The sequence below is a fragment of the Camelus bactrianus genome, chromosome 8 (genome assembly GCF_048773025.1).
Source record: "Camelus bactrianus isolate YW-2024 breed Bactrian camel chromosome 8, ASM4877302v1, whole genome shotgun sequence".
NCBI lineage: Eukaryota > Metazoa > Chordata > Mammalia > Artiodactyla > Camelidae > Camelus > Camelus bactrianus.
The window spans coordinates 46,218,799-46,231,408 of NC_133546.1; the positions used below are offsets into that span (position 1 = coordinate 46,218,799).

The following is a 12,610-nucleotide window of genomic DNA, read 5'->3' on the forward strand; positions in this document are numbered from 1 at the left end:
TATATTAAGCTAAACATGGGTTTATAGTGGGTTAATGGGTTCATAGTGATGATGCTGACTAATCCAGTACCACAGAATTCTTTCTAGCTTTCCCCCTTGTTTATCTGAACTTCCTTCTTCAACTGTGATTAATCTGGCTTCTACCATCCATCATCCATTTACTTATTTGTTCACCTGTGGTATACATCTAAAGCAGTTTCAGAAATATTAACTCTTACTCCTGTGAGAAACAACCCACTAACTAGCAGACAGTGTTCATGTACAGTTCCTTTTTATTCTGCCCTTACTGCTTCCAGTTAAAACATGATTTTCCAAAGTAATTTGTCAGCTTCTTTTTTTTTTTTTATCTTGTTCTGTGTTCAGTGAGATTATGTCATACATTTATAATACAATTAGATTCTTTTGACACAGCCTCCATTCCAGCCTGGGGCCCCCAACTTCTGGGCTGATTTTTTAATGTGCATACATTAAAGTTCACTTTTTGTTTTGTAAAGTTCTTTGTGCTTTGCCAAATATATAGTGTCATGTATCCACCACACAGTACCATACAGAATATTTCCATGACCCTAAAAGTTCCCCTATGTACCCTCTTTGTGGACCACTCTCCACTCCCCTAATCCCTGGCAACCACTTAACTGTTTTTCAGCTCTTTTGGCTTTGCCTTTTCTAGAATGTGCCCTTTTATTTGCCATTATCTTAAAGCCAAACAGAGCAAATAATGCTTTTCTTTATTTACAAATTTTCTGCCTTCTCTCTCTACTCACTTTTCCTTGTTCAGACAAACATAATGATGTTGGCAAAAATGAGAGTTAAAGGTTTGCTGAGGAAATTTTTGAGCAGCTTATTCATGTTATCTACCCAGGGTCTCTAGAGAAAGTTCATTTAAATGACAACTGCTAATATTTCTAATTCAGGCTGCTGCTTCACTTAGTCATGCAAGTGAGAATTCCGCTCACAGGTCAGAGGCCACAGGTGCACCTGCAGGCCTGTCATCTCATCTTTAGAAACAGCCAACTAACTCTTCTGGTCTTTTTCACAGGTGGTGGGGAGAGGCTGGGGAACAATGCTGTTTCCAGATGTCAAGGTCTAAGTAGGTCAAGTCAGACACTCTTTGGAAATGTCTAGTCCACAATGGTCAGAATACCAAAGCACAGTGCAGTGGTTAACAGAAAGTTGACAAACCTATCAGACTTATTTGAGGATGTGGTGGCTTGTGTATTAAATTGCTCCACTAGTGATTTTCCTTTCCTTAGATCGAATTCAGATGTGATTCATGTGCATCTACTATTATGGGAGAAACACAGAAGAGAGAACTCTAACTTTGGACTTCCCTGGTTTATTTTTAAATTTTCCATTGCCTCAGATCTTGGGGAAATATTTTGTAGATTTCTTTTATTACTGACAGTGATTGCTTGTTGATCTTCAAATTCTTTCAAACTCAAAAGATCATTTTATGATGAAAGAAAAAATTGTTAGGCTTTTGAAAGAGATTTCTTCCTGGTTAAATGTGATTTAGTTAGCTTCAGTGTTGAAGTACTATCCTAGCCCTATGCTGTGCCTTAATCTTGAGAGCATCAAGAATTTTGGACATGTCGGCTAACTTCCATTGGCCCTGGCTGGTTCTTTTGTAAAATGAGAATATTTGAACTAGTGAGCTGTTGGATACCTTCCAACTCTATAGTCTGTGGTTTTATCATATGAGTGGCCATTTTAGATTTTACTCTAAAATGAATAATTACCAAAAAATGTCAATGATTTAAATGTAAGCTTTGACCTGCTGTGAGCCTTAGTAGAACACATGTTTACCATGTTAAAATGACATTTTAAAATAGGATCAACTTTTCAGATTTTGTTTTAATTGTCTTTGAAATCTGTATTCCCGGTATAATCCTGTTTACAATGATAGCCTTTCTGCATGTATCACGTATGCATGAAGTTACTTTGTAATATCAATAAGTCTGAATTTTTAAGTCTACCATTCCTCATTGTACAAATATCCTTTGTAAATTGTTTTGATTCCTGTATATGGGAACCCAAAAGAAAAGTGAAAAAAATCACTATGTTCAGCACCAGATTCTTTTCCCTGTGAATATATATGACTATTAAATAATTAATACAATCTTCATTTTTAAAAATGTATTTGAGTTGATCTTTAAAGAGAAAAGTTTGTAGGCACGTTTTCAGAGATGCTTTTTTAGAGGACAGGCTAGAGAATGAAGAGGGTTGGGAAAGGGAGGTTAACCTTCCCTTCATTTAACATGAAATTCCAAAATAGACGTTCTATTTACTTCACAGTTAATTAATAAGATCTTTAATACTACACATGATTTTCTGTAAGCTTGTTACTATACTTTCCAGGGAGTGATATCCCATGTTCCACTAAGCAATCCTGTTACATTTTTTGGGTTGTGTATTTTTGTTGATGTACAGTAGTGCTTTTTAAAGGTAGAATTAGCAGCAGCTGGAAAGTAACAGATTTGATGAAAGTTCCAGGCCACATAAAATTGCTACTGTGTACTTCACACCTAAAGGAACATTATAACTGTGCATCCATGTATGCTTAGCCTGGTGTAGTTGTCTGTTTCATGGAATGGACACCAGAAAGCCATTAAAAGGCACAAAGAAATAAATGGACTTTTCTCTTTTTGTGTCTTCATCAAACCAGTATTTGCAGAGTTCCTTCTGTTCCTCCTCTTATTAGAGCCCACCAGGAATCAAACATTTCATATTTGAAGAACTGTATAAAACTTCCTCCTTTGATCCCTCCTCTCTGTAAGAATTCCCAAATGCCAGCATTCTTCCTAGTTAAGCTTTCATTCGGCCTTTTCTTTGTTTCCTTTCATAATTTAGTAATTGCTAATTATTTTATTTATTTATTTCTTAAAGATGTTTTAACTTGCAGGCTTGAGCTCTCAATTTTCTTGGTTTCACTGTCCCATAGTAAAAATCGGTCTATCTGGCTTTTACTGAAGCTTCCTTGCTGAGTACACATGCAGCAACAGCCTGACTAGAGAGTAATGATAGTTAGTTATAACCATGACCCTAAGGCAGTGTAAGATATCCAGATGTTTTCTGACTTATTCAAGAAAAATAAGATCATGATCAGCTTAATTTGTTGTACATTTTGTTCCAATTCATTTGACAAGTACTGATCTATGTAAGTAAGATGATGTTAACCAGAATACCCCAGTTCCTGATCCAAGAAGGTACCAGGAAGGTTTGTTGTGTTTTGCTTCAACTGTTGTAGAGATGTCCTGCATGAAATGTATTTTTAATTAAAACATTCAAGAAGTTAATGCTATCACCCTTATATTAGGGTCATGTTCTGAAGATTTCTCGAATCTTTCCTTCCCAAAGTAAATGGCTGAAGACTAACTGAGATGAAATTCAGATATTAGTATTCCTCTGGAAAACCTCACTATAGTAGTACTTCCTTCTAACCATTCAGATTCCCTAGTCTCTCTCTCTCTCTCTTTTTTTTTTTTTTTTTTTGAAGACTACCTGCACCTGCTGGAACTCCCTATTAAATCCGTGGCTAGTCTGCTTATTTGCTCTTTGCCCCAGTCAGGTTTGCTTACTCAGGCTTACAGTGCCACTGGCCATTTCTGTTGGTTTGCCACAGATCACTACTGTAACTGACAGTGCTCCAGATCAAGTGATCCCTCTCTGGCAGAGGTGACAAAGCTGCTGGTTTTCACAGCCTGTCCTGCCCTGAGTGAACTACTGCACTGACAAAGCCAGGAGTAGGTGTGGGAGCAGCCCCTGGCAAGGATGTCATAAACTCACACTGTTCCTCCTGGAAGTTCAGTAGTTTTCACGAAGTGAATACCCTTAAATTCCAGAGTGCTAAAACTTGCTTTTGACAGATTTGTCCAGCTTTATAATTGCTGAGGGAGGATTTTTCAACCACCTCACTCCCATGATGTAATCAGAAGTCTCTATACATTTTAAAGCAGTACTGATTTAGGTTATGTTACGTGTGTGATCCCACATTTTTTGTTGGTATTATTTATAAATAATATCCCATTGCTTAGTCTTTTTTGGAGCAGAAGTTTTCATTTCTGTTATGTAGACATATAGATGATTTGTTACCTAAGTGAAATAATACTTTAGAGAAAAGACACTTGTCGGTTCAAGTAGAAAATGTTAACCCTGAAAATTTTCCTTGAAATACAAATTTATAAATGAAATGGGTCAGAGAACATCAGTTTTTTCAGAGCTGTTTCCTTTTTAGTTTGTAGCAGCATATTGCCTATAATAACTAAAGAATCTTTTGTTAAAGTAATCCTGTACCTGTGTGAAATGTCTGCAATATATAACTAAAATGCAGGATGCCTATTTGTTTATTTAATAAATTTAGAAATTTGTTAGCACATATATGGTGTTTGCTTTAATATTTACAATTATTCAGGGAATATCAAAGGAATCTGTGCTTATTTGTCATAATAGGTTTAGTATCATTTGCCAAATTAATGTGTTTTTTAAAATGAGAACATTCTTTAAAATGTAAAACACCATTTTGTTGAAATTTTAATTTTTTGCAATGAAGGTTTTCCAAATAGGATTTGGGTATTTATCATGTATCATGAATATTATAATATATGTAAATTATAGCATTAAATGCAAAATACTTTGGTGTTGCAGTTTTTTACAACTAAAAATAAGTTGTCTTCTATCTAAATGAGATTTCTCAGTATCGCTAACATTTGAAATTAAGTTTTCATGTACCATAAAATTGCTGTTTCAATTAGACTTTGTTAAAGGAAATACTGCCCAATATGTAAATTCAGACTTAGTAGATTATGTACAAATTTCTAATGTTGGGAGATGTCATCATACATAGAGTCAAAACAAAACAGTGTTAACAGAGCTTTTCAGCCTGTAGGCATCCCTTTGTGAAAACACAGACCATTCTTTTCTTTCACTGAAGAAACAAGTTTGTTGAGAACATGAAATGGAGACCCCTTGGTAGCTTTTCAAGTGAAGTCAAAACCAAAATGAGCAGCACTCTCCACTTGATGATTATGATTCCCAAATTAATCAGTTGTCCAGACTACATTTTCTTTGCTTGTTTGTTTTCAGTGCAAAGCCTGTGGGTTTCCAGAAGCAGAGGGGGCACTAATGGCAGTGCTGTCTTTTGGACTATGCCCTCCATTGGCTCTAATTCTTTTAAAAGTTGATTCTGAGCTGATTCATGCTTGGTCACTGATTCTCAGACATTCCTTTCCATCTTTCTCTCTTAGTGGTCTTCTTGTAGAGTACTTCTACTTGCCCTATGCCCCAGATTTTTAATGAGGTGCTACCATTACGAAGCAATTGTTTAAAGTGTTATACTTCAGTAGGAATGAAGGCTAGAGAGCAAGAGAAGATGCATGAGGCAGAGGAGGTAAGTTCTTCCCCTTCATATGTTAATTATGTAGACCTGACATTTGCTTCCCACCTCAATTACTTGGTTCTTAATCTGACATTTTCAAAATCTCCAGTATAATAAACCTTAACTACTTTTGAGACCTTTGGAAAGTGTGAAATATGAGAATGGTTTTATAACAAATTTTCCCTACAAAATTCATGTACAGAGAACAAAACCACATCGTTTTAGTGCTCTTAGGCCACTGGATAGGTTACATATACACTAAATGACTTACTCCAGAACACCAGCCTGGAATTGAAAGAAATTTTTGCTTTAGCGAAATGACAAGTTATTGTATTTTAGAGGAATAGGTAAGGAAATGCTAAAGATTTCTTGGAGGGTGACAGAGCTTTTTCTAATTTGAGAAACTTTAATATAATGAAAGATAACCTCTCTCTCATTAGGAACATGGACCTATTCATATTTCTTTGGAGTTTTGGGCAGTTAGTGGCAGAAAACTGTAGAATCAAAACCCAGAACATACCTTGATATTGAATTTGTGATTTTACTCCTCTATTCAATACCCTAATGCTTGATGCCTTAGAGCTGAAGCTATCTTTCAAAAAATCCTAAAGCTTCAGATTTGGTTTGCCACTAGATGTGATATTTAGTATGTGCCATTAGCTTGAAAAGCAACACAAAATATATTAGTCTGCCTTATCAAGTGTTCTCAGTCAGGGATGATTTTGCCCCCTAGGGATATTTGGTAATGTCTGGAGATATTTTTGGTTGTTTCAACTGGGGAATGCTACTGGCATCTAGTGGGTACAGGTTAGGGATGCTACTAAACAGCCTGTATGCCCAAACCCTTAAAACAAAGAATTTTACAGCTCAGAATGCCAGTAGTGCCAAGGTTGAGAAATGCTGGTCTTTTTTTCCCCCCTTATTTGAAGTATAGTCAGTTATAATACATCAGTTTCTGGTGTACAGCATAATGTTTCAGTCATACATATATCCATATATTCATTTTCATAATCTTTTTCATTAAAGGTTACTACAAGATATTGAATATAGTTCCCTATGCTATACAGAAGAAATTTGTTGTTTATCTGTTTTTTTACATAGTGGTTGACATTTGCAAATCTCAAACCCCCAGATTTATCCCTTCCCATCACAATTCCCCCGGTAACTATAAGATTGTTTACTATGTCTGGGAGTCTGTTTCTGTTTTGTAGATAAGTTCATTAGTGTCTTCTTTTTTATTTTTTAGATTCTACATATGAGTTATATTATATGGTATTTTTCTTTCTCTTTCTAGCTTACTTCACTTAGAATGACGATCTTCAGGTCCATCCATGTTGCTGCAAATGGCACTGTTATATTTTTTATTGCTGAGTAGTATTCCATTGTATAAATATACCACAACTTCTTTATCCAGTCATCTGTCAACGCACATTTAGGTTGTTTCCATGTCTTGGCTATTGTATATAGTGCTGCTATGAACATTGGGGTGCATGTATCTTTTCAAATTAGAGATCCCTCTGGATATATGCCCAGGAGTGAGATTGCTGGATCATAGGGTAAGTCTGTTTTTAGCTTTTTAAGGAACCTCCATACTGTTTTCCATAATGGCTGCACCAAACTGCATTCCCACCAGTCATGTAGGAGGGTTCCCTTTTCTCCACACCCTCTCCAGCATTTATCATTTGTGGACTTTTGAATGATGGCCATTCTGACTGGTGTGAAGTGATATCTCATTGTAGTTTTGATTTGCATTTCTTTGATATGTAGCAATACTGAGCATTTTTTCAAGTGCTTATTGGCCATTTCTATGTCTTCATTGGAGAATTGCTTGTTTAGGTCTTCTGCCCATTTTTGGACTGTTTTTTTGTTTGTTTGTTTGTTATTAAGTTGTATGAGCTGCTTATATATTCTGGAAATTAAACCTTTGTCAGTTGCATCAGAGAAATGCTGGTCTTATCAAATTATTTCCTCTTAAAATATCACCATATTTTTAAGAATAATGATTCTATTACTGACTTTTTCATCAGTCTCTCAAATTTTTAACCATTTCATTTCTACAGTGGCTTTTACTAGATATTTGTGGTTACAGATCATGCAGGACCATCTTTATTCCCCATAGAGTAAGATGCAAAAAGTGTAATCACTTAATACTTCTGGAATAAGTAGAAATAATATCACTATCAGAACATATATAAGTTTATAAACCAAATGATTAAAAAAGAAACTAGATGCAGGTAAATGTAATAATTTGAAATAACATCAACAATAATAATTAATGCATTGAATTTTCCTAACATCTTTGGGAGATAAGTACTATTATACTGCCTTACAGTATTATAGTATTTTGACAGTTTATGTGGTCAGATAGTGCTATCATTTTTACTTTAGGCAAATTAGCCTCATTTTACCTTATTTTCTTGTATTGAATAAGTGTATTGAACTGGATTATCCCTGCTGCAGTTCCAACTCAACATTCCAAGTATTTTTATTAAGATGTGTAGATGATTTCTCATAAATGTTCAAATTTTAATTGGTATTTATAGATAAGATAGTAAAAATTATCAGAGGATAACCACTGCTATGTATGTTTTTCAAAATAAGTAGTATATAAAGTGGTGAAATGCACTGAATAGAGTAGGAGTGTATGTGATTCCCTAATCTAGTTTTGAAAAGATAGATGTGTGTTTGTTTCATTACCTGTTTAAGTCTGAATAAAAATTTAGTTCTTATGAACAAAACTTGTTTGGTCTTGTCAGTTCAAGACAAAAAGCCACTCATCAATTTTTTAAAATTCAAATGAGGTTTAATATGGAGATTTTTATTTGGGGACTTGGGAAATATTGTACCTAAACTTCAGTATCCTCCGTGATCAGGACCATAGAAAAATACCTTTGTATTAAATTGGACTCTGGAAAGCTAGGCCTTGCTTTCACATGCTAATAGTTGGAATTTAAATTTATATTTATTTTTAATCAGTTGCCTAGTACTAAAATAAATTTGGATACCAGCAGCTCATAATAGTTAATAGCCTGTATAAATGGGTCCCAAGACACCTGTTCCTTTGTTGTTAATGAAGCTCTATTTTATGTGCAGGAAGACTAGAGTTCCTGTTGATTCTCTGTCCTAGCGTATCTCCCTGTCTCCTGTTTGCATATTTAAATAACATTAAGAAATGTTGTTTCCTCTTGTTTTCTGTCATCTCTAGAATTCTACCAGACACACTTATTCCCTTTAATAGGTTGTTTCTTCCCAAATGCATTAGGGTGAATTTTTTTTCCTGTTTTGTGGGTTTTGAATATTTTTTGGAATTAAACCCCAATCATGTTATGAGGATTTGATGTAAAATTATGATGAGTTAATAGCACCAGACACACAAATAGCCAAATAAAGTTTCTCAAAGAAAGAATAAATGACTTGAAAATTTAGTAGCCAGTGGAAATGTAAGAAACACAAACAAAAATGTAGAAATCATCTCCAAGGCTCTTGTGTTATCTGAGATTATGTAGCTGTGTACTCTCCTCCCTGTTCTCTATCACTGACAATTTGGAGAGTTTTTGGTTATTTTATTTCTGTTTGCTATTTCATAGCAAGCAAAAAGTCATTGGTCTTCTTACAAATAATTTGAAAGGAGAAAACCATAAATATATGAAGTACTATTATCACAATCTACCAGACCTTTGCATTTTTCTACATAGTAGTATTTTGCTATGAATGTGTGGCTTGAAATAACATTTGTAATCTACAGAATTCATTTCTACTCTCTTTTGGGGACAGTATATTAACAGGTTGTTTTTTAAATTGTTTTTTTTTAATGTGTACTACAGAAGAAGATAAAGGCAACCTTCTTATGCAGATTTTCCTTCTCCAAATGCCTGTATTTTCACTGCTGTTGGTGATAGTTTAAATGTCATTCTTGAAAAAAAGTATATTATATCTTTGAAGTAATAAGTGAGAATTACACTGCTGATCATTTAAGCCATTTCTTCAGAATATCTGTTAAGTGCACTGGAAACCCAGAAAGCATTTATTTTCTTGACTGTTCAAGGTGGAGAATAAATACATCATAACCAGCTCTGAGTATATCTCCACAGGAGTGAAAATAAATTCACTATTCACAAGTCTTCCTGATAATGATAATCTTTGGAAGAGGTAAACATTACTATCTAGAATAGTTCATGAGAAAAGTTTTTTCACACCTCAGTCTTACATTTTGTTGAATTTCTTCATAATAAAATTTACTACACTAAATAAAGCAGTCCAGCAATTCCTGATCTTTAGTCCTGTGACTCTCTGTAATGAAAAAGAAATCTAACTCTGAACTGTGTATCTTGAAAAGATGAAAGTGGTGATTTGAGACCTCTTTCTCACCATGGGTAAAGAGAAATGTGAATCTTAGTCCCTCTGGTGTTTTTTTTAATGCTGGCTGCATATTTAAATCACACCTGAGGAGTATTTTTAAAACACTCATGCCTAAAAAAAGAAGAAAAGAAAAAGAAATACCCATGCCTGGACCCCACCTCTAGTGATTCTGCCTTAATTGGCATATGCTAGGATGTGGGTATTGTTATATTTAAAACTTTGCAGGTGATTCTGTTTTGTCACCGGGGTTGAGAACCACTCTTAGAAGAAGTTAACCTAAACTAGGGGCTATCAGTTGCTAAATACTCTCCCACAATACAAGTGCTATAGAAGGTAAGCTGAAAACCCTCTGAAAAGGACCTCTGGTTATGTTGTCACTCAGGTAGTGATCACTTGCTATAGGTAGGCATGTTTTATTGGGTTGGATGAGCTTGACAACTTGTTAGAGACTCTCCAGCCTCATGTGAGAAAGGAGGCTCTTTCCTGGGTTCTCCAGGTTTAAATAATTCCCCCAAATTGTATACTAGGAACAGTTTTTGCTAGACTGTGGAGTTTACTGTAGCTCATCCAAGATACATAATTTAAATTTTTTTTCCAAGTTTTGAATCAAATATAAATCTGAGACAGTTTCTACCAGTCTTAAAATGTTTTAATTGAAATTTTTTTTTTGTCTTTCAGTTAAACCATGATATACTTTATGTCATTCAGATTCACTCCTTTCATAAATATGCATACTCTTTTCCTGTATTTCCATCATGGATATTTCTGCAAAATGAAATATCTCATTTCCAATGAACTTGCTTTGATGTGAGAAGCATAGAAGAATTTATAAATGATAAAAATCACCAAATTTAGGGATAGATATGTGAGAGGGAGAATGTAATACTGGCACTGTTTTCCCGATGTTCTGTAAGTATAAATCAAAATGGCCATTTATATAATTTAAAATAGTAAATATTGTCCCAAGTGTTTTTAAGGTAAGCATTCCTTGCCTTGCTTGGAAAACATGTCAGAGCCTCTAAGATGGGCCTATTGAGAAGGGTTGCCAACTCTCCTGCAGAGCCGCGGGCTCACATACAGCCCTTTCTGACTGACTGCCTTCCAGACACAGGGTCACTGCCTCAAATGTGTTGATAATTCGTGGCGGAATTGGCTGTTCAAACTTTTACTGCCAGACTAATCACATTTATAGTTTCTTGGCTAATTTCAGTTTTCTAGCAAATGGAACCTAGCAAGTTACCACAGTCAAATCAGTGGAGTTTGGAGCACCTGCATTTCTGAAGGCACTACTTTGCATGAAATGGAATCTGACTTTTAAACAACAGCGGTTTTGCCATTTGCTTTACAGCCTATTGTTTATTGTAAAGAAACTCTTTTGTGCTTCTTAATTTCTCATTTGTTCCTTAAGAAAAGATGGCCAAGGAATATGTTTACAGACGTGGTTCCACTTTTATTATTTCAATACATTATTTTCTCCTCATCAGATTCATATTTGTGGTGATATGCCCTGCATGGCAAGTGCTGAGAAAACATTTGTACAAAGTCTTGCCAAGGAAGACTGTTGACTCTGTGGAGTATAGTGACTTCACTGTTCAAGATCCTCATGTGTTTATTAAAAAGGAAAAAAAAAACCCACCCAGATACTAGTTAATTATATTTGTCTGTCTAAATTACTAGATCTTGTGGTTAGTATATTAAATTTATTAAATAGTTCATGTATTCAATACTATATTACAGCAGTTTTATTGATACACTGGCAAAGAAACAAACATGACCACTCTTTACCATCTGTTTATAATGCTATATAAAGAAGACCATGTTGGTTGCCATGGAAACCACATTTCCAAAACCACTGAGTGTTTGCTTAAATTCTCCAACCTTTTAAAGTCATAAGCTTTTTTTCCTGAGAGAAAGAATAGAAAAATACATTTAAAATTTTCCAATGATTTTCTTAAAGTCATTTCTCTGTAAAATTCATTATTATTTCTAGGCTGATATTTTGCCTCAGGATTTCATGAATTAAACTGAGGAACTCTTGAGAATTTTTCTGGCATTTTCAAGAACTGGGGAGAAAATGTTAACACTATCCTATTGAAGGCTGCCACCTATCTTTATCCTAAGTAAAGGCTTTACTTCTTCAGGAAAACTATTGGTGTTAACAATAGAAAGGAGTTGAGAGGTGACAAATATAATAACATGGTATCTGAGGAGGAAAAGCATTTTTGATGTAGTTACAATGGCTAACCACGTTTAATTATTGCTGTCATATTAGTTAATATGAGAAAAATTACAGCAGGAGAGTACTTGACTTTAAACACAATGGTTCTGCCTTTAAATAGTGTGGCTACTAAAGAATACTTTGTTATAATAACCATGAATAAAACCAACTGATATTCCTGGGAATCCTGCCTAGGGAAGAAAGAAGTGAAATATATGTTTTACTGTTGTTCTTACTGTAAATGAAAATCTAGAACTAATTTTTCCTAATCCCACATGATTGTGTACACCCACATGTTTTGTTTATACAAACCTGGTGTCTGCATAGACACTCAAGAAGCTTTTTGCTATATTCTTTTTTTAAAAAAAAAATCCTCTTTTCAATGTCTTAGAAGTTATTCTTAACATTTTTACACTGGGGCAGGTGAAATAGGATTGCATCTGTTCTAGCTTTCACTAAAGCCAAAAGTCATTGGCTATGTGGACAACAATAATACTGATAATAGAAGTAACTGATGCACATTGTGCACATAGTTGTGCCAGGGAGTATGCTTAGCATTTTACATGCTAAATTTTGCTCCTAAATTTCATCTGCCCTTTGATATTGGAGTTATTTCCTTACCTCAACACTGTTGGTTTCTGGGAACCAAAGAAATTCAA

At 34.7% G+C, this 12,610-nt stretch overlaps 1 protein-coding gene and 1 long non-coding RNA gene across 6 annotated transcripts in view; both read left to right on the plus strand.

Annotated features, from left to right (window-relative positions):
• The window catches only part of PDSS2 (decaprenyl diphosphate synthase subunit 2), a 186,159-nt gene that overhangs the window by 41,570 nt on the left and 131,979 nt on the right, over positions 1 to 12,610 (plus strand). The gene's annotated exons all lie outside the window — the stretch shown is intronic.
• Positions 1,153 to 7,319, plus strand: LOC141578368 (uncharacterized). Its single transcript, XR_012508680.1, has 2 exons — positions 1,153 to 5,386; positions 6,669 to 7,319. It is a non-coding gene; the product is annotated as an uncharacterized LOC141578368 (long non-coding RNA).